The sequence below is a fragment of the Boleophthalmus pectinirostris genome, unplaced genomic scaffold (genome assembly GCF_026225935.1).
Source record: "Boleophthalmus pectinirostris isolate CB_2022bp ecotype Guang Dong unplaced genomic scaffold, ASM2622593v1 HiC_scaffold_20, whole genome shotgun sequence".
In the NCBI taxonomy this organism is placed as follows: Eukaryota; Metazoa; Chordata; class Actinopteri; order Gobiiformes; family Gobiidae; genus Boleophthalmus; species Boleophthalmus pectinirostris.
Genome location: NW_026571153.1, coordinates 22,839,726 through 22,860,949, shown reverse-complemented (window position 1 = coordinate 22,860,949; position 21,224 = coordinate 22,839,726). Strand labels below are relative to the sequence as shown.

The window sequence follows — 21,224 nt, the reverse complement described above, 5'->3', positions numbered from 1 at the left end:
GGTAGAGCATTTGCCCACTGATCTAAAGGTTGGTGGTTCGAATCCAGCTCTCGACATAAACATCACAGGTTGAGCGGTCAGATCCACTGATCCACTGACCCACTGATCCACAGAACCCACCTTGCCCACAGAGTCTGTGTACACTGGTGTGTGAATGTGTGTGTGAATGGGTGAGTGGTTCCTTGTTGTAAAGCGCTTTGAGTGCCTTGAAGGTGGAAAAGCGCTATAGAAAAATGTGACCATTTAATATTTTCAAGAAATCTGATGGTAAAAGTGAACCCTGAGCAGCACCATTGTGTAACATTCATTTATTACGGTTCACTGGAAATGGAAACTAAATGAGGAACTACTCACTGAGCCATTGTTCCACTTTCTATCAAACCTGCTCCATTAATTGTGTAGTGACACGAGCCGAGTCGTGCTCAAATTAATCTATATTTTCAGGGCCCATATTATGCTCTATTCCTATCCATGCTATGACTTTTGTCAAAATAATTTTATTATCCCATATTTGCTAAATGCTTGTGTGATATTCTATGCCTATGAGTTAACCATTTATGTACTACAATTCTTTGATTTATAATGTACCAATCACTTGTATGAAAATGAATAACCTCTTTGTGTTTGACAACTGTGTGCAGTGTCCTATCACTCTTGTGAACCTCGAGATGATTCCTCACATGAAGCCAACTCCCACTGTCACACATGCCAGAGTTATGATGGTGTCTGACCATACCTAAGGCACCTCCTGATTGTTAATCATGTTTTATGTGTTTATACTATGCATAGCTTCATCAGTTTCTTATTATGTCTTTACTGTTTCCCCTTCCCCTTGAGAATTATCATTCTGTAACTAGGGCCTCCTAATGAAATAAAAAGAGGAGAAGCGGCCTTGAGGCATCAGAACGTGTGGAGACTGTTGGTTTTAATGCCCACTCTCTGCCCGTTCTCCTCGCGAGTAAAACTGAATTAATCTCTTGTCTTTCTTCTTGTTTACAATGTTTAGATAAACCTAACAATGTTGTTTCCTCATCACAAACATACTTGGAGTTGTGTTTTTGTTTTTTTTTCCTTCATTCCTCACATGTTTAACACACAAATCCTGCATATTTAGGCTGAGTTCTTCTCTCCAACAGAGAAGACTCTTGATGTCATGTGGTAATACAGGAAGTGCTCCACTGTTTTTAAACTCCCTACACCTTCACAAGAATCCTTTGGATAATTTTAGACCTGGAATTGCCAATTTCTATTGAACTAAAAGTAAAATGTAGAGGTTAGAGCATTTGGAGCTTTGGAGATGTAGACAGACTAATAATGCAGGATTACTCAAATCAACTCCAGGTATGTTTCTGGGCAGCTAACAACATTCTAACATTCTAGCTTAAAGCTCACAAGAGTAAATTTTGCATACCACAGGACAGATAACTGCTATATGACGATTTTATTACAAGTGATAAAACGAAATGACACATCTCATTTCCACCATCCGAGAGAATTTATGGTCAATGCCAGGAAAAAGAAACTCACATGAATTTTATAAGAGCTCAAAGTGCTAGTTGAAGAATAGTGACGTTCACTGACTATAGTTTAGTTGATAAGAACTATATTTACCACACATTTACTGGTGTTATTAAAAGACTCATATCACACTATTTTCCGATCTATGTTATAAAGCCTCATCATCAGAAATACACCTGGAGTTTTCATTCACACATGTTTAACACACAAATCTCATGTATATTTAAGATGCATTCTTCTCTCAAACTGAAAACACTCCATGTGGATTTCAAGCGCAATAACAGGTGGACGTTTTAGAATATTGTAGAATGGTGTTGTAAGAGGACTGACCTTTAACCTATGGAAGATATGAAATCATGGCTGTTACCATGATATCGAAATCTTAGGGAATAGACTTGCACAAAGTTTGGACGCCTCTGACAGGGGTTAACTTTGAGCCACCTACCCTTCCCCCCACTTGCTTGAAACTCCCTATTTCGGACCTATCACCCAAGCAAGATTTACTGATGTGTTCATGCACTCCCTGTGTGCTGTACCACACAAAGACCCCTTAAAGGATTAAAGATCTTTTAAGACAAGAAAGACAGACCTCACCCCAGTTTGGCCAGTTTCGCAGATCACCCAGTTCTGTTCAGTTCGTTCAGATCTCTGTTCAGCAGAAGATTGCTGACACAGTTTAGCTCAGAATGGAAAAGATGTAGTAGAGCCACAGAACAGGAGGGACAACGCCCAAGTTCTCCCTCTGTTCAAGCTGTGTCCGTCGCTTGACACGTCTTTATTCGAATACCTGTAGCTGGTCTGATTTGAAAGCGAAGCTTTCATATTTTTCCAAATTTAAACATTCGCATTTTTGCAGACATAATCCTTTTGATTGATTAGCCCTAATCTGTGACCTGTGACTGTTCAGACCTCACAGACACACAAACGTGTCCTCCACGTGACTGCTGCTTCAACTTAGAACTCCTAAATTCCAATCTGGAACATCAGTTACCCCCCTACATCATGGTATCATGCTGTGAGCCCATGTAGATCTCTCCTACATATTTTGGTGCCAGTGTGGGGCCAGATGTAGTCACACTACAGTGTATTAAAAATAAAAATCCTTTAACCCATATTATGTGATATTCTGTTATAATGTTGTTTCCTCATCACAAACATACTTGGAGTCGTGTTTTGCTTCATTCACACAAGTTTTAACCATGGATCTATAATAGTTCTATGGTTTTAACACACAAACACTACATATTTAAGATGTTCTCTCAAATGGAAAACACTGTTTCAGCTTGTGATGTCACCTTGCCATCTTGTGCTCCACTGTATTTTTAAACTCCATACATCTTCACTAGAATCATTTCAATTATTTCAGCCTTGGAATTTTTTCTCCCTATTAAACAAAAGGTAAAAAGGTTGCTGTTACCTATAAAACTACTACTTGATGATGTCACAAGGTGGAATAGAGAATTTTGAGCTTTGGAGATTTAAACAGATTAATAATAAAGGAACATGCAAACGTGTGACTGAAACACAACTCCAGGTATGTTTCTGAGGAGATAACAACATTATAACATGACTTAAAACTCACAAGAGTCAACAGACAACAGACAGCAGGTTACCAATCCAAAATCACAGATAGTGCGTCTTTACAACAGTGTAAGATAAGTGACAGACTGAGGTTATCAAAACAGAGGACAGCTAGTTCGAGGGTGAACAAAATTGGTGCTGTACTTTGAGATTTCTGTTGGTGTTTGAATTTAAAATCACAAATGTGTGATATTATGTGTATCAGGGGGTCTGAGGTCCTCCCAGTGGACTTTTGGAATTTACTATATTTCATTGCATTTTCGAGCTCAATAGCTCAATATTATAAACCAGTGTAGCCTATATTTATTTTTTCATGGGTTAATTTCCTGACAGTGTCTATGTCCTGTGTCCCCGGCTCTGATATAACCCTGTCACTTCTCACAGACAGGTGTTAAAATATGTAATGTAATATTTATGCCCTCAATTGTAAATCAGTTGTACATTATATGTATATATTTATGCCACAGAGAGACGCTACAGCGCAGGTTAGAAAAGGCAGGTGCGTGTCAATATGTTTTGTTCAAATAGACTTACAATGTAAAATCTAATAAGTAGACGTTACTTCAAAACATCTAGGAACCCAACTGCCAAAAAAATTGTCTAAAGTAGACTGTGAATCTAAAGCTGAGTTTACAAGTAATTCCCCAGTGTAGTGTACAGTCCCCTGTCAGAGATCGTGGCCTGCCTCCGCTTCGGTCGGCGCTGCCCGTCTGTTTCACCGCTTGTGCCGTCAGTATCTGCGTGTGCTGTGTTGGTATCTGGCACCTGATTGGTGGGTGCGTCCCGTCGCTGTTGGGCTGGCTCTGACGTACGTCGTGCTGTGGTTGGAGAATTGACGTCCCGCTCCTCCAATCCCCATCCTGCACATCCATCTCCTCATCCAATCAAAGTGTTGTGCGCCTGTTCCTCCTCGCGGCTGGTTTTCAGTTGCAGTTCGCCACACTCCGTGATTGACCTATCTGTTGCTGTTTTCTAAGTGTGAATTGTGTGTTTGAGGCACTAGAGGTCGTTATTGACCTATGTTTTGTTTTTTGTTTGGTTTTGTTTTTTTTGTTTTTTTGTAATTGCAAGATTGGCTCGGCTCTTGGGCATTAGTATTTTCTTTGATTTATCTTGTCCCATTAGAGTTGCTTACTTTGAGTTACTTAGAGTACTTACTTACTTTTACTTTATAAAAGCCACTTACTTTACATCCCATCTTGTTTGTGTTACTTTCCTTTGGCCTATAGCAATGATTTGATTTGAACCCGGGACCTCTCTTGTAAATCTAACCATGTAGTAACCTTTAAGAGTAAGTTCATTTTACTCGGTAAAACCATGGAAACTGATTGCCTTGAACTGAACAAGTAAATGTTATATATAATTATGTACACAAGTTAGAATAAAAACAGGTTCTACAAAGCTTGGGGGCAGGAGTGCTTCTTGGATATACACAAATTGTGCAGAATTGTCCTTTTGGTGCTATTCAGTGTAGAGACCAGTCTCAAATACAAAGTAGGAAATAACTGAGGCATTCAAAAAGTACAAAATAATAAATTATAAAAAGTATAAAAGCCTTTAATACCACATGGCAGATAAAGTTAAAATCACACCAATGCGTTTCGGCCCTTCAGCCTTCATCAGGGCAAACTCGAGATAGATATCTTAGTGAAGATTTAAAGTCATAGGTGTAGGTCACATGTTCACAGTGGGCTGGCCCACAGTCCCCCTGATGCATGATGGGACATGTAGGCTGAACAGATTTTTGTTACAAACTGTTTAAGTTCAAATATAATACAAGATGTAAATAGAACAAATCCCAACAACCAATATATAGAAAGATAGGTCTACATAGTATAAAAAGATACACAGTATAAAAATATATATAGTGTAAAAATTCAGAAGTGCTACAGAAACAGGAACTGATTACACATGTAAAGCTTGTGGTTTTAAAGGAAGGGGGAGAAATATAGCTCTCCACTGTGTCCTGGAAACTGGTTGGCCTTGAGAGTGTAGATCCAGTAGGACTCTCTGTAATAGTTTTTTCAGTCTATCTCCTCCTCTTATTGTTTCTTTAATATGTTCAATTGCACAGATTTTTTGGCTTTTACAGCTGCCATGGCTGGCTTCTTTGTAATACATGGCCATTGGATACAGGAGGTTACAGGTCCTTAGGTTACAGCCTGATTGTGCTCAGCTAGTCTGTTTTTCAGTTTGCATTTTGTTCGGTCTATGTAAAAACGACCACATGGGCATTCGAGTCTGTATACTACATAAGTGGTGTTACAATTAATGAATGTCCTAATACTTCACATAAAACTTTGACCTGATGTAATGTTCATGAACGAGTTAGCCTGTTGTATCTGTTCACAATAGGTACAGTTACCACATCTGTAACAGCCAGCCTTAGTGTTCAGCCATTTCTTTTGTTTCAGTGGAGAGAGATAACTGTTCACCAGCCTATCAATGAGCGTAGGGGCTGTCACTTCTTATATACTCCAATTCTGTTTCATTATTTGTTTGATCCGGTTTGCTTCGGTGCCATATTCAGTTACAAAGTACACTTGATTAGGGCTCACATTTTTCTTTGGTTTCTGAGTCAGTAGTTCTTCTCTATTAAGACTTTTGGCTCGATTGTGGGCTGAGGACACAGTGCTATTTGTGTAGCCTCTTTTTTGAATCTACAGCTCATATCCTGGGCATTTTTTCAAAGTTAGATTCAGTATCACAGATCTGCCGTAGTCTTTGGAACTGACAATAACGAATATTCTGAAGGAACCATGGGGGGTGAAAGCTGTCTGCTTTTAAAACTGTATTTCGATCAGTTAATTTTCTGAAAATAATATTAGGTAAATCACCATCAAGGTCCTTATAAATATTTAAATCCAGGAAATGTATTTCTGATAAGGAATAGTCTAGGCTGAGTTTAATATTGACATTTGTATTATTCAAGTATGAGTGAAACTGTAACAGTCCTTGTTCAGACCCAGACCACAATAGCACAACATCATGAATGTAACGACCCCACCACAATATTTTATCTCAAAAAGTGTTCACATTAGAAAACACATAGTTCTCCTCCCAAAAGCCCATGAACAGATTTTCATAATTGGGTGCAAAGCATGCTCCCATTGCTGCGCCGTTTTGTTGTTTATATAGTTGCTGCTGAAACAGAAAGATGTTATTTCTCACTGTCCATTCTGTTAGTTTCAATATAAATCCAGCAGGGGGCATTGTCTCTGGAGTCCTTTTTTTTAAGTAATGTTCCAGTGCCATTAGTCCATCTTTGTGATCAGTGTTAGTGTATAATGATTCTACATCCATAGTTGCAAGATATCCTTCTCCAGTGTTCAGTTTCAGTTTATCTAACACCTGAGTACTGTCTTGGATAAAAGGCAAACTATTGACAAAAGGGTTAATGTGAAAATCTATGTATTTAGACAACGGTTTCGTAAGTGATTCAGTCCCACTAATTATGGACCTTCCTGGTGGGTTTTCTATATTTTTATGTACCTTTGGGAGCATATAAAATGATGGAATCCATGTGTTCTTACTAAATAGAAAGGCATACTCATGTTGTGCAACCCAGTTCTCTTCTTTAGCATGGGTCAATAAAGCTGTGAGTTCAGTTGTGAGTTGGTCTAGAGGGTTTGACTTGATAGGAACATAGTACTCACTGTTGGTTAGCTGTCTCTTGGCTTCTGTCATGTACTGTTCTCTACCTCACCCTACCACAGCTCCACCTTTGTCAGCTCGTTTAATGACTATTTTATCATTTGTAGATAACCAGTCCAGTGCCTGTTTCTCCTCATACGGCAAGTTATACGAGTGCCTCTTTGTTGAAGTAAAAAGGTTATCTATTTCCAAAGACACTTTTTTATAGAATGTGTTTAATGTTTGATTACACATGTTTGGTGTGAAAGTAGATTTTGGTTTGAATATATTTGTTTTATTTTGGTATTCATCAGAACCAGAAGCAGAACAAGAACGAACAAGTGAAAAATGTCTGGCATTACTCTCACAATGCTCAAATGCTGGAAGAAACAAAACAGGAGTACAGGTGTAATCAAAGAGTGAATGAACAGAGCGAAGATATATAGACTGAATGAACAAAGGGAGGATATAGAGACTGGATGAACAAAGGGAGGATATAGAGACTGGATGAACAGAGGGAAAATATAGCGACGGCCCTGAGATGATCCGGGAAGAAGTGGCGTCTGTAGGAAAAACAGGGAGGTAGGAAAAGGAGGAGCGGAGCAGACTAAGAATTGGAGCTGGACTCTTGGCAATAATACTTCCCTGTTGAAGTTATTTGTCTCATTCAAGTTGATCTTAGTCTAATTGACAAGTAATGTGCTTTTTTCGCCCTGAAAGTAATTGCTATTTTACCAAAATCATTAAGATCCACAAATCTGTAGCTGTGAGTAAAGTAAACTAGCTGAATGCAAGTTAACCCTAGTGTTAGATTTTACAGTGTAGCTGCATGACTGTGAGATTGATGTGTCTGCAGTTCTTCAATAAATATGCCAAGAACAGTTAAGTCTCATCTATCGTCTGCTCATCTCATCCAAATGCAATGTTAGCTGCAACAAAAGTTTAAAGTAACTCAGCAGGTTTTGGGCCCAGGAGTCACTCAGAAGATAAGTTAGTCAGTTTCCAAAGTTTAAAAGGTCGCAATGGACAGTGTGCTAACGGGACTGCTAAATGAGAAAGAGAGCAAGCTAACATGGAAGAGCAACGAAAGCCAAGCAAGCTGCCTTGACTGATGTTTGACAGAGATGAGACTAAGACTGAACTTTGGGAGACCAAAATGTTGGGACATTTTCATTTATTAGGGTTAAAGAAAACAGTGCTAGAAGAATCGAGGACAGAAGACAAAAGAGCAGAAGATCCACTGAAAAACACTGATGCATATGCAGAGTTGATTTTACTGTTGGGTATTATGCAGGGAGGGGAAAGCCCTGTATAATCAATACCATGTTGACATCGCTTCAGAAGGCAAACAATAAACGTGTAATGGACTATATCATCAGAGCAGAAACTGCCACAACAGCACTGCAGAACACGGGAGAAACGTTAGGGGGTAGATGGGTTTAAGCAATCAAGTCTGATGTGGATGAAAAAGACAAATACAAAGCTCGATTTCTGGCCAAGGGAGTGGACTATGCAGAGATGTTTTCACCCACAGCAGACCTGACAAAATACTTCCATGCTCCCATAGACTATGAAATCTACATCAATCCACAAGAGAGTTATCAAGAGAAAGAGGGTGTAGTCTATAAGCTAGAGAAATCACTTTATGGTCTTAAACGGTTTGAGCGTAATTGGAATAGGGTTTTGCATTATTGTTTAACGAGAATGGGTTCACGGAAAATCCAGCTGACCACTGTGTATATGCCCAAGAGTCAAAAGCAGGTAAAGCAGGTACTGAGAGGTATAGATAACTACAAGTACACACAAACTGTTGTACATGAGGACAATCAGGGAACAATTGCTCTTACCAAAACACCCGTAAAGAGACGGAGGTGTAAACATATAGTATATATATAATAAAGTACCACTTTATTAGGTGGGAATGTTTTTGTTATTACAATATACTGTATTGTGATGTGTAAACTGCTGTGTCAATTTCCCTTGTGGATCAATAAAGTTGGTCTAAGTCTAAGGCTAAATACTGATGACATGGTCACTGATATAGTGATCAAACTCGCAAATAAGTTGAAACTGAAGAGATTTGCAGGTGTTCTTTTTGGAGATTGAGATGTAACATATACGTATAACGTAACGTGTATAACGGGAGGCTTCAGTTGGATTCAGAGCAAGGCAAACACTACAGACTTTAACCTTTCTTGAGATACTGCTGCTGAGGGTCAGACCAGGGGCAGACTGGCAATCTGTATGCTCTGGGAAAGTCCCACCTTTGGGCCGATTTGTGGGGGAAAAGTCCAGGGACATCACACTCACTTTATACAGTCTATACGTTGGTTCAGGTGAAAGAACACCCGTGGGCGGCCCCCGGACTCTTTATATATGACCTGACTCCTTATGGCCTGTAAACCTGTTCTTCTTCCACCGCACTTCTGACTTACAGTTATTTATTTGTTTGTTTTTCTTAGTTTTTTGTCAGAAATGGCAGTTTTTTTCCAGCAGCCCGGTCAGGTCGCGCCTGTGACCACCACCGCGAGCGCTCCCACTGCACCGCGAGCGCCCGAGACATGGAGCACGGACTTGTTCGACTGCTGCAGTGATATGGACACTTGTAAGACAGAGCCATGGTTTTGTTTCATTTTATTTGTCTCGTGTTGTTGTTGTCGTTGTTTCATGCTTTTTAAATGCTCTATCAGGCTGCTCGTACTGCCTCCAGTGTCAGACTGCCCAAAAGTACGGCTGGTGCTGTGCGATGCCACTGCTGGACTGCTGTTGTATTGTGTCCTGTATCCTCCGAAGAGGCATCCGGGAGCGCTACAACATCCCAGTAAGACCGGGAGGACTTCACTTTACGTTACATCAGACAGAATAGCTTTTGTGATATACACAACTCTACTCTAAGACCCTAAATATTTTAAAGTAGGCCTAATAGAGACAGTTTCACTTACATTATACTCTACACGTTCCACAGTTACTTTTATTTCCCTAAAGTAAAATTATGATTTCATAAAAACTTGAGTATTGCATCTGCTGTGGTTAGGATTGCACTAATGTTTGTGTGAGATATGCCTCTCACACTTGCTATTCTATTTGTTCATGAAATAAACTGAAAATATCTCATTCATTAAGATGCACTCAATCACTACATTTTAAGCTTTAATTCTGAAGAAAAAAAAATTTACTCTCAAAGTACATTTTTAAACAGGTGAGATTTGGCTCATTGTCTCTCTCTGCAGGGCTCTGGGTGTGATGACTGCTGTAAAGTGATGTGGTGCTATTCTTGCGTGTGGTGTCAGATGAGCCGAGAGCTGAAAATCAGACAAAATCACACCACCAGCAAGGGGCGGTCGTAGGACCAGGTGGATCAGGCAGGTGCCCGGGGCGACATTTCGTGGGGAGCGGCATAATTGCGACTGCTTGTTATACTCAGGTTGTGCCACTACCGCAGCACAGTTTTCATCACTACGCACCACCGCTAGACTCCGCCTGTTTCCATTTCAACTTTTACTGTTCAAGATTTTACTTAAAAGGAATCCTGGCTACTTAGACTTGCTGGTCTTATATGATTAACATTGGCGCCAGTTATAAATACATAATACGAAAAGAAAAACAAAAAACAAAACTCAAATATGTTCCTTTGTAGTATTTTGTTATAAAAACGGAGAAAATATGATCACTAGTAGTTCGCCATATTTGTTCACGTCGCAAAGCATTCTGGGTAGTGTCATCAAGTGGTTACTCGGATTCGCCGTCTTGGGAAGATGAACGCGGCTTCTCAATACGAATTCAAAAGTTACGACATCAAAAATTACAAACACGAAATGAAAATTGACACTTTTTTCAGTCCATCCATCCATCCATTTTCGTCCGCTTATCCGGGGCCGGGTCGCGGGGGCAGCAGCCTAAGCAGGGACTCCCAGACTTCCTTCACCCCAGACACGTCCTCCAGCTCCTCCGGGGGGACCCCGAGGCGTTCCCAGGCCAGCCGAGAGACATAGTCCCTCCAGCGTGTCCTGGGTCTTCCCCGGGGCCTCCTCCTGGTGGGACATGCCCGGAACACCTCCCGAGGGAGGCGCCCAGGAGGCATCCGGAACAGATGCCCGAGCCACCTCAACTGGCTCCTCTCGACGTGGAGGAGCAGCGGCTCTACTCCGAGCTCCTCCCGTGAGACTTTTTTCAGTACAAATACAAATTCACAGACACAACTCTATTGTCAAAAATACATCATCACTTCACAGATATTATTTATTGAGCAGAAGAAACATCGATCGAGATGCCAGACTTTTGCACCGCATACAGACTGAACCAGGATTGAACCCTGGACTGAACCCGGAGGACTAAACTAAGACTAAACCAGGACTAAACCAGAACTGAACCAGAACTGAACTAGGATTGAAACAGAACTAAACCAGCTTTAAACCAGGACCAAACCAGGACTAAACCAGGACTAATCTTGGACTTGGGAGAGAGAGGTAGGGTGCCTGAGGAGTAACATGTCTGCAAAGCGCAATCGGGCAATGGCTGCACTTAGCCCTGTTGGGTGCGGAGCTCTACACCAGTCCTTTCACCTGCGGTAACCTGACAGTCTATGCGCCCCAACACTCTTGGTTCAGTTCTGGTTTAGTCCTAGTTTAGTCCTAATTTAGTCCTAGTTAAATCCTGGTTTAATCCTGTTTTAGTCCTGAAATTACTGGAAATTAACAGACTAAAAATGCAGTGTGGCATTATATCAATTGTTGGTTTTAGCAAAACTGAGCTTAAGTACAAGTTGAACCCGACTACAGAAGACAACAACCTTGTGATGACATCAACCCAGAATGCTTTGTGCACGAAACTACTGTTGGATCAGTTGTTCTGAACGTGTATGAAAATGTGTGTACTTTATTAAAATTACAGTTGTTTTAAAAGGATCCCTGGCTATTTTGACATGCTGGTCTTATATGATTAACATAATACGTAATACCAAAAATGTGTTCGTTTATAGTATTTTCTTATATATATATATAAAAAAAGGAGAAAATGTAATCAATAGTAGTTCATCATATATTTTTTTTTACATCGCAAAGCATTCTGGGTAGCTTCGTAAAGTGGTTGCTTAGATTCGCTGTCTCTGTTGATGAACATTCTCAGCAAGATGAACATGGTTTCTGTTCAGCCTTTTCAGCTTGAACCTGAGCGCACATCAAGTTTGGAGACAATACTGTAAACGATGAGTATGAAGATGATCAGAGCGGTGAGGAAGAGATGCAATCAAGTCGGATGTGGATGAAAAAGACAAATATAAAGCACGATTTGTGGCCAAGGGAGTGGACTATGCAGAGATGTTTTCATTCACAGCAGACCTGTCGGGTGTAAGGGTGGTGCTACAGAAGAGAATTTACTCCTGCGTTAAATAGACGCAAAAACAGAATACTTGCATGCTCCCACAGACTACAGTCCCTGACAAAAGTCTTGTCGCTTATTCATTTTGTAAAAACAAAAGCTTATAACCTGACTTTAAATTATTCGATTGGTTTTAGAAATGTCTCATATGAAAGCTAAAACCCTCCCAAATTATGCTCAATATACTAAAATAAATTTGCTTCACTGAAGAAATATTGATCATTTAATGAACACAGAAAGGTCAGATTTTGGCAAGACAAAAGTTTTGTCGCCTACAGAAAATTGAACAAATTATTTACTTCAAATACAAAAATATGTTGCATAACGTCAGTGAATGAAGTAGTGGTGCTGTGAGATCCATATTTAATATCTTGTATGACTTCCATGATCTTGAAGGACGCATCCATGCGGTTCAACAATGATTCATACAATTTGTTGAAGTCATCAGGAATAGCAAAGAAAGCATCTTACATGCCTCCCAGAGTTCATCAAGATTCTTTGGTTTTGCCTTCCATGCTTCCTCTTTCATTCTACCCCAGACATGCTCAACGATGTTCATGTCTGGTGACTGGGCTGGCCAGTCCTGGAGCACCTTGATGATCTTCATCTTGAGAAATTTTGATGTAGAGATAGAAGTATGTGATGAAGCACCATCCTGCTGCAAATTTTGACCCCTTTTATGGTTGGGAATGTAAGAGGTAGCTTCTTCTACTTCTTGATATTTTAGGTTATTGATATTGCCTTCCACCCTGCAAATGTCTCGCACAGCCCCATACTGGATGGAACCCCAGACCATGATTTTTCAGTCACCAAACTTAACTGTTTTCTGGGTGAATCTTGGATCCATGTCGGCTCCAGTAGGTCTCCTGCAATATTTGCTGCAGCTGTGATGTAATTCAACCAAGGATTCATCTGAGAAATCCACCTTCTGCCACTTTTCCAGTGTCCATCCTTTTAGGAGGCTGTGGGCCTTGGCAAATGCCACACGTATTTTGAATTGCCTTTTGTTTAGTGCTGGTTTCTGTGCACTGATTCGACCATGGAGGCCATTTCGAGACAGAATTCTACAAACTGTTCTGGTTGACACAGGGACTTGAGGTGACCAGGCCTGGTGGAGCTCTGCTCTGCCGGACCTGGGCTTGTCAAAAACATCTCCAGTCATTTCAGATCTTTTTTTAATTCTTTGTACTTGACGCTGAGACACATTGAAGGTGTCAACCACCTCAGCAGTGGATCTGGTCTTCAGCCTCTTGATAATTAACGCTTTGGTCTCAGGGTGGATCTTAGGCATGTTGTCAGAGGTCAAGTTGCAGTTGATGTGAAGGTCTGGTGTGCTGGGGTTCTTTTTATACACACCCACTAATTGATTGATCAGTAACTGATCACAGGTGAGACTGTAATCTAGGATTGGGTGCATCATATGACAAGGCGACAAGACTTTTGTCTTGCCAAAATCTGACCTTTCTGTGTTCATTAAATGATCAATCTTTCTTCAGTGAAGCAAATTTATTTTAGTATATTGAACATAATTTGGGAGGGTTTTAGCTTTCATATGAGACATTTCTAAAACCAATTGATTAATTTAAAGTCAGGTTATAAGCTTTTGTTTCTACAAAATGAATAAGCGACAAGACTTTTGTCAGGGACTGTATGAACTCTACATCAATCCACCAGAGAGTTATCAAGAGAAAGAGGGTGTAGTTTATAAGATAGAGAAATCACTTTATGGTCTTAAACGGTCTGGGTGTAATTGGAATAGGGTTTTGCATTATTGTTTAACGAGAATGGGTTCAAACAAAACCCAGCTGACCACTGTGTATATGCCCAAGAGTCAAAAGAATGAATGGAGTTCATAATCCCTTGGGATTCAGAGACTGAAAAAGGGAAAGAGGTGCTTGCAGACCAGCATTTTCTGGGTATCGATTTCAGTCATTCAGATGGGTGTATAAGGATATGACAGGAAAGGTAAACTAACAAGATACTACAGTGGTTTAATATGTAAGACTGTAGGACCAGAAAGACACCCTGTGAGCAAAAGCTAGAGTATACTGAGCATGCTGTGAAGATGGGAGATGTCAGGCTGTACAGGGAAATCTTATATACCTGGCAAGGTATATAGGCCTACAGAGATGCAGACTGGGAGGCTGATACCAATGACAGACGCAGTATCACAGACTACTGTGTGAGCCTTAGTCATAACAACTCCCTTGTCTCATGGAATTAGATTAGATTAGATTAAATTAGATAGATTATAAAACAACCTACAGTTGGACTCTCCACATGTGAGGCAGAATATATGCCACTGGTTTCAGCCATACAGGCAGTGTTGTGCAAGTTCACACTTTTCATGAACTAGTTCAAAGTTCAGTTCACACTTGTTCAAAATGAATAGTTCACGTTCATAGTTCACAATTTTAATTTTTAACTAGTTCAAAGTTCAGTTCATTTTATATTTAGGTGAGATCTGTAAATGAAAGGCTGCATTTATTTTAGACTAAACCAGGTCTAAATCAGGACTGAACCAGGTCTAAACCAGAACTGAACCAGGACTAAAAAAGAACTGAACCAGGAATAAACCAAGACTAAACCAGGACTGAACCAAAATTGAACCAGGTCTAATCCAGGACTGAACCAGGACTGAACCAGGTCTAAACCAGAACTGAACCAGGACTGAACCAGGTCTAAACCAGGAATAAACCAAGACTAAACCAGGTCTAAACCATTACTGAACCAGAACTGAACCAGGACTAAACCAGAACTAAACCAAGACTAAACCAGGACCAAACCAGGACTAATCCTGGACTAGAACTTGGAATCTAGGACCGCCCCTGAGAGAACCCCGAGTGCGATCGGGCATAAGCTGCGTTTAGCTCAGTGGAGCGCGGACTTCTGCGTCGGTCCTTTCGCTCAGGATCACGGTCTACGCGGGCGCACCTCCGGCGTTTCACCGCTGCTGATATCGCGGTGATTTTAGCAAATTTGTATGAAGAAAAACGAAAAACCCACCATTTCAATCCAGGTTAAAAAAGCATTGTGACGCGCGTTACTTACATATGTACCAAGTAAAATAATAAACGCGCGGAGCAGCACGTCCTGTGCGTGTAGATTTCAGAAAATAGGATCCATCCTATTTTTTGACGCTCTACACGAGTTTAGGCGCATATCCCCGTCAAAATCCACAGAGAGCATGTATCTATTGTTGTATTTGTGCATTTACCATCAGCACATTGTGCTCCCTGGGCAGTTGTGTATCAAGTGAAAGAGCCCAGATCCACACAGACTGTTAATTAGTGCTTTGAAATTTACTTTTGAAATCCTTGCGTTTGCCGTGGTCAGCCTGTACAGAAGGTAAATACAAGCAGCTAAACGCGCCCAGTCAAGTTTGATTGACTTCCCATTGAGAGACACAAGAGCCCGTACGTTCCGCTAAAGCTGCCGGTGGAGTCGCCTTCGCGTTGACACGCGGCTGTGGTTTCGCGAGGTGAAGTGCGAGCAGATCGTCACTCGTCAAATTCCGACGTTTAACTGAAGCCCAACAGTGACGTACGTCGTTCATCACACATAATTTGAACAAATTCACGTTCAAGTTCTTGATTTACAAAAGTGTTGCGTTCAGTTCAGAGTTCACTGAAAAATGAACGTGTTCAATGAACGCGTTCTTTTGAACTCGTTCATGCACAACACTGCATACAGGAGTGTCTTTACCTAGAGCAGGTACTGAGAGATATAGATAATTACAAGTCGTACATGAGGACAATCAGGGAACAATTGCTCTTACCAAAACACCCGTAAAGGGACGGAGGTGTAAACATATAGATATAAAGCCACTTTATTAGGTGTGAATGAGGGGAGAGTGACTTTGATGTATTGTTCTACTGATGACATAGTCGTTGATATAATGATCAAATCTGTAAAAAAGTTTAAACTGAAGAGGTTTGCAGGTGTTCTTTTTGGAGATTGAGATGTGTATGACAAGGGTCCACATACATTCTGTTTTTTGTTTGTTTGTTTGTTTTGTGTCTGCAGTTCTTCAATAAATATGCCAAGAACAGTTAAAGAATTTTCACCTATCCTCTACTCATTTCATCCAAGTGCAACGTTAGCTGCAACAAAAGTATGACGTAACTCAACAGGAGGCTTCAGTTTGATTCAGAGCAGGGCAAACACTACACACTTTAACCTTTATCAGGACGCCTGAACACATTTTATATTTCAGCTGAGGGTCAGACCAGGGGCAGATTGGCAGTCTGTATATTCTGGAAATGTCGATTTGTGGGGGAAAAGTCAGGGTCGCACTCACTTAGTCCAGTTCTTCTATACAGTCTGGTTCAGGTGAAAGAATGCCCGTGGGCGGCCCCAAGGACTCTTTATATATGACTGTACCTGACTCTTTATGGCGTATATAAACCTGTTCTTCTTCCACCACACTTCTGACCTTCTGACTGACAATTCTTTCTTTCTTTTTTTTCTCTCTCTTTTCTCTCTCTTTTTTTTTTTTTTTTTTTTTTTGATTATTTGTTTGTTTGTTTGTTTTTGTCAGAAATGGCAGTTTTTTTCCAGCAGCCCAGTCAGGTCCCGCCTGTGACCACCACCGTGAACACTCCCACTGCACCGCCAGCGCCCGGGACATGGAGCACGGGCTTGTTCGACTGCTGCAGTGATACGAACACATGTAAGACAAAGCCGTGTTTTTTTTTTTTCATTTTATTTTTCTCATATTGTTGTTGTTTGATGTTTTTAAACTCTCTTTCAGTCTGCTTTGGCTACTGGTGCTTCACCTGCCTCCAGTGTCAAACTGCCAAGGACTATGGCTGGTGCTGGCGCGATGCCACTGCTGGACTGCTGTGGTGTTGTGTCCTGTATGCTCCGAGGAGGCATCCGGAAGCGCTACAACATCCCAGTAAGACCGGGAGGACTTTACTTAACTTTTACTTTACATTACATCAGACAGAGTAGCTTTTGTGATATACAACTAATGTGACTGTAAAGTAGGCCTAAGAGAGAGAGTTTCATTTGCATTATACTCTACACATTCTCACATTTAGTTACTAAAGTAAAATTATGATTTCATAAAAACTTGAGTAAGATTGCATCTGCTGTGGTTAGGATTGCACTAAAGTTTGTGTGAGATATGCCTCTTTTTCTCCACTGCAAGTGCAGTTTTCACACTTGCTATGCTGTTAGTTCATGAATTAAATCAATAAATGTCTCATTCATTAAGATGCACTTAATCACTACATTTTATACTTTCATTCTCAAAAAATCTCTTTTTACTGTCAAAGTACATTTTTAAACAGGTACCTCAATAGTTTTAATTAAGTAGATTTTTTTCATGTGATACTTTTAATATCACATGGGTATCTCTTTTACTTAAATAACAAAAGCTGATTACTACATCCACCACATTTACATCACTGTTGAGGTGAGATTTGCCTCATTCATCCTGTCTCTCTCTCTCTGCAGGGCTCTGCTTGTAATGACTACTGTACAGTGATGTGGTGCACTCCTTGTGCTTGGTGCCAGATGAGCCGAGAGCTGAAAATCAGACAAAGTCACACCGCCAGTCAGGGGAGCCACACCGCCACCAGCAGCACAGTTTTTAGCACTACGCACCACAACTAAACCGCCTGTTTTCATTTCAACTTTTACTGTTCAAGATTTTACTTAAAAGGATCCCTGGCTACTTTGACATGTTGGTCTTATATGATTAACATTGGAATCAGTTATAAATATGTACCAAAAAAAAACAACAACCTCAGATGTGTTCGTTTGTAGTATTTTGTTATGAAAAAAAAAGGAGAAAATACGATTACTAGTAGTTTGCCATATTTGTTAATGTTGCAAAGCATTCTGGGTAGTGTCATCAAGCGGTTGCTTGGATTCACCGTCTTGGCAAGATGAACATGGCTTCTGTTCAGCCTTTTTAGTTCGAACCAGAGCGCACATGAAGTTTGTAGGACAATTCTGCAGACAATACTGTAAATGATGAGCATGAAGATGATCAAAGACGTGAGTAAACGAGAGATGGTCACAATCAGTGGTACCAATGCTAACAGAGGGAGAGTGTCTGTTGTAAGGAGCTCAGTTTTTTGTCAGGGGCAGTTCAGGGTGAGTAAATGTACTAATTTAATTAGTATAGAGTGAGAAATATGAAGTAAGAAAGCTTTCAGAAATATTTGTGTGCATAGGATAGATATTCTATGCATATTTGGGTGTAGCTAAGCATAAAATAAATATTCATAAACTCTCAAATGATTCCAGTCATATATAAAATGTATTGTGTGTATTTTATCCATCAGAATACGAACTGAAAAGTTATGATTTCAAGAATTACAATCACAAAATGAAAATTTATGATTACACTTTCTTCAGTACAAATATGAATTCACAGACACAACTCGACTGTCAGAAATATGTTATCACTTCACAGACATTATATATTGAGCAGAAGAAACATGCCGGACTTTTGCACCACATATGGACTGAACCAGGTCTAAACCAGGACTAAATCAGGACTGAACCAAGACTAAACTAGGACTGATCCTAGGATTAAACCAGGAGAACTAAACCAGGATTGAACCAGGACAGAACCAGAACTGAACCAAGTCTAAACCAGGTCTAAACCAAGTCTAAACCAGGCCTAAAACAGGACTAAAGCAGGACTAATCTTGGACTTGGGAGGTAGAGAGAACCCCAAGCCTGTGTAGCAGGGTGTCCGCAAACCCCGATTGCTAAATCAGTCCAGGTTTAGTCCTGTTTTAGTCCTGTTATAGTCCAAGTTAGTCCTGGTTTAATCCTCCTGGTTCAGTCCTGTTTTAGTCCTGGTTCCAGACTGGAAATTCCTGGAAATTGCCAAACTGGTAATTAGAACCGAAAGCCAGGCATTATATCACCAACAGTAGTATGTTTGATTATAATTTCAGCTTCATTTAAATACACCTTTGCTCTGAATATTTTTTAATGAAATGCTAACTGTCTCTGGGTTCCTACTTTTATTCACATCACTGAAGGTCTGTGTACCATTCATTCTTTTGAATAGTTTGTTATGTCATTATTCTGTTTTAGTGTCAAACAAAAAAAACAGATTTCGATCTCTATTTCCAATATTTTATTACACACAATCAATACACAATCAAAAAACATCATCGTGCCTATTTCAATTTTGATATTTTATTCTCTGTTTTCCAATTTTGTTGTTTTTCGTTCTTAATTGAAATTTAAAAAAAAGAATGGTACACGGACCCTTGAACCTGGTTTACCAAAATTTGCAACTACAATTTACGTGACTGCCAGAGCTTAGCAAGAAAAAAACAGTACTTACTCACACTTTGCACATTTTCTGTTTAATTTACAGATAACATACATGTATTTATTCAACTCTTTCCACTACATGGCCTTACAGACCTTCATACTATTTTTCATAGTCAAAAATCCAATGAAAAGAAGATTTTTCCCACAGCAAGGAAATTAATTGTTTTTAAATATCTTTTTATTTAAAATTCCACAGTCAAGGGTTAATCATGCTCTGATAAAATACAGTAATAGCCAGAGCGCTTCTTTTTGTGATTTGTTCACTCATTTCATTTGTTTCATTCACATGTGTTGTGAGTAATTCTTTATTAGTCTTTATTAGTCTGTCTATATCTCCAAAGCTCAAAATGCTCTGTTCCATCTTAAGATGTAAAAACTAGTGGTAGTTTTCAAGTTAACAACTTCTTTTACCTTTAGTTCAGTAGAGATTGGCAACTCCAGGGGTTAAATTATCCAAATGAAGGTGTATAGAGTTTAAACACAGTGGAGCAGTTCCTGTATTACCACATGGCATCACAAGGTGGAACAGAGTGTTTTCAGTTTGAGAGAAGAACTCAGTCTAAATATACATGAGATATGTGTGTAAACATTTGTGAATGAAAAGTCCAGGTGTATTTCTAATGATGAGACAACTTTATAACAGATCAGAAAATAGTGTGATATGGGCCCTTTAATAACACCAATAAACCTGTGGTAAATATGGTTCTTATCAACTAAAGGCTCAAAATGGATTCTTATCAACAGTGAAAGCGAATACTATTCCATTTGTTTAATGCACTTTGAGCTGTTACGGAACTCATGCCTGTTTCTTTTTACTGGCATTGACCATAAATCCTCTTTGATGGTAAAATGAAGATTATCACCATAATAAAATAGTCATAGCAGTTTATATTATGCAGAATTGACTCTTGTGAGCTTTAAGCCATGTTAGGATGTTGTTACCTGCCCAGAAACATACCTGGAGTTGTGTTTGAGTAATCCTGCATTATTAGTCTGTCTACATCTCCAAAACTCCAAATACTTCCACCTTGTGATGTCATAAAGTGATAGTTTTCAAGTTAACCTCTACATTGGCAATTCCAGGGCTGAAATTAACCAGATGATTCAAGTGAAGGCTTGTGGAGTTTAAAGGTACATTGTGTAACTTTTTCTGATGGAGGGTCCGTTAAATGTTTTTCTCTGTGGAAATGTTGTTGATTTGTCTGAAATATTTCACAGTATGGCATTAAATCTTTCTATAATCATGGAGACCAAACCAGGCCAAGTTACTGGTCAGATCTTTGTATACACAACCCTGCTCACATCAGAATACCTGTTTTTTTGTTGTTGTTGTTTTTTTTTTTTTGTATTATGGAGTAATAAAACCACCAGTAATTGAATAAATGCAAGGTAGATCTGTTTAATGTCATATTGTGGAACATTAGAAGCAGAGCAATGCCATATCCATAGAAACAAGACGATGATGGACCCCCAACTAGAAAGTTGCACAGTGCACCTTTAAAAATACAGGGAAACATTTCTTGTGTTACCACATGACATCAAAAAGTGGAACAGAGTGGTTTTCCATTTGAGTGAAGAACAGCTTAAATACAAGGTTTGTGTGTTAAAACTTGTGTCAATAAAGCAAAACACAGCTCCAAGTATGTTTCTTTCTGAGGAGCTAACAACATTATAACATGGACAGCAGATTACAAATCCAAAATCACAGATAGTGTGTCTTTAAAACAGTTTAAGCTAGGGTGACCAGATCGGGGTGATCAAAAAGGAGGACAGCTGTTGTGATGTTTGTAGTTTGTTATTTCTGT

The 21,224-nt window shown here is 39.7% G+C and overlaps 1 pseudogene; it reads left to right on the top strand.

Moving 5' to 3' along the window:
* Positions 1-16,650: 16,650 nt before the first annotated feature.
* On the top strand, positions 16,651-17,730 carry LOC110157695 (cornifelin homolog B-like; annotated as a pseudogene).
* The last annotated feature ends 3,494 nt before the right edge of the window (positions 17,731-21,224 follow it).